Consider the following 1831-nt stretch of genomic DNA (forward strand, 5'->3'; position numbering starts at 1 on the left):
GCTCCAATTTTATTTCTTTCCTTCTGTTTGCTTTCAGATTAGTTTGCTTTTCTTTTTATGGTTCCTGCAGATGTGCAGTTAAGTCTTCAATTTATACCTTTTCTTCTTTTTTTTATAGGTGTAAGGGCAACAAATTTTCCTCTCAGCACTGCCTTCACTGCATCCTGTAAGTTTTGATATGTTGTGTTCTCACTTTTATTCCTCAATATATCTACAGACTTCTCTTGTAATTTCTCCCTTGATCCACTGGATGTTTAAGACTGTATTGTTTAGCATTCATGTATTTGTGAATTTTACAGCCCTCCTCCTCTTGTTGATTTGCAGCTTCATTCCATTATTTTTGGAGAAAATGTTTTGTATAATTCAATCTTTTTAAATTTATTGAGATATGCTTTGGGACCCAACATATGCTCAATCCTGGAGAATGATCCATGAGCACTTGAAGGGAATGTATATCTTGCTTTTGTTTATTGCAATGTTCTGTGACTGTTAAGTTTAGTTCATTTATCACATTATTCAAGGTATTGGTTTCCTTATTGACCCTCCATCTGGATATTCTATCCATTGATAATAGTGGTGTATTGAAGTCTCCAACTTTTATTGTAGAGGTGTCTATTTCTCCCTTCATTGTTGCCAGTGTTTGCCTCCTGTATTTTGGGACACTCTGCTAGGTGCATAAATATTTATGGTTGTTATTTCTTCTTGATGAATTGTCACTTTATTAGTACATAGTATCCTTCTTTGTCTCTTTTGATTGTTTAATGTTTAAAGCCTAATTTGTCTGATATTATAGCTACCCCAACTCTTTTCTGGTTGCAGTTTGCCTGGAATATCTTATCCAGACTTCCAATTTTCAATCTATTTTTGTTCTTGGGTCTAAAGTGAGTCTCTTGTAGACAGCCTATGGATGGATCCTGCTTTTTTAAATCCATTCTGCTTGTCTATGTCTTTTCTCTGGAGAGTTTAATCCATTAACATTAAATGTTATTATCGTAAAGGCAGTACTTTCTTCAACCATTTTCTGCTTTGCATTTTATGTCTCTCTTTTTACCCTTTTAGTTACTCTTACTGATAATCTTCATTTATGTACTTTCCTGCAATCTTCTCTCTTCTTTCTTTTCGGATCAGCCTGCATTTGTTCCCTTTAATATTTCCTGTAGAGCAGGTTTCTTGTTCATGAACTCTCTGTGTCTATCTGTAAGTATTTAAAACTATCCCTCATTTTTGAAGGACAAATTTGCCAGATACAGAATTCTTGGCAGGGGCAATTTTTCTCTTTCAGTATCTTCAATATATCACACCACTGCCTTCTTGCCTCCATGGTTTCTGCTGAGAAATCTGCACTTATTATCATAGAGCTTCCCTTGTATGTGATGGAGTGCTTTTCTCTTTCTGCATTAAGAATTCTCTCTTTGTCTTTGGCATTTGACAACCTGATTAGTAAGTGTGCATTATGTCTATTTGGATCTATTCTGTTTGGCATATGTTTGCTTCTTTGACCTGCAATTTGACATCTTTCATAGGAGTTGAGAAATTTTCAGTGATTATTTCCTCCATTATTCTTTCTGCCCCTTTCCCCTTCTCTTCTCCTTCTGGGATACCCATACCATGTATAGTCATGTGCCTCATATTTTCATTCAATTCCCTGAGACCCTGCTCTAATTTTCTCATTCTTTTTCCTATCTATTCTTTTGTGTGCAGGATTTCAAATGTCTTGTTCCTTAGTTCATTAATCCATTTTTCTGCCTCTTCAAATCTGTTGTATGATTACATTGTATTTTTCATCTTTTCTATTGTGCCTTTCATTTCTGTAAGCTCTTTATTTGCAAGC

This window comes from Choloepus didactylus, chromosome 24, assembly GCF_015220235.1.
Source record: "Choloepus didactylus isolate mChoDid1 chromosome 24, mChoDid1.pri, whole genome shotgun sequence".
In the NCBI taxonomy this organism is placed as follows: Eukaryota; Metazoa; Chordata; class Mammalia; order Pilosa; family Megalonychidae; genus Choloepus; species Choloepus didactylus.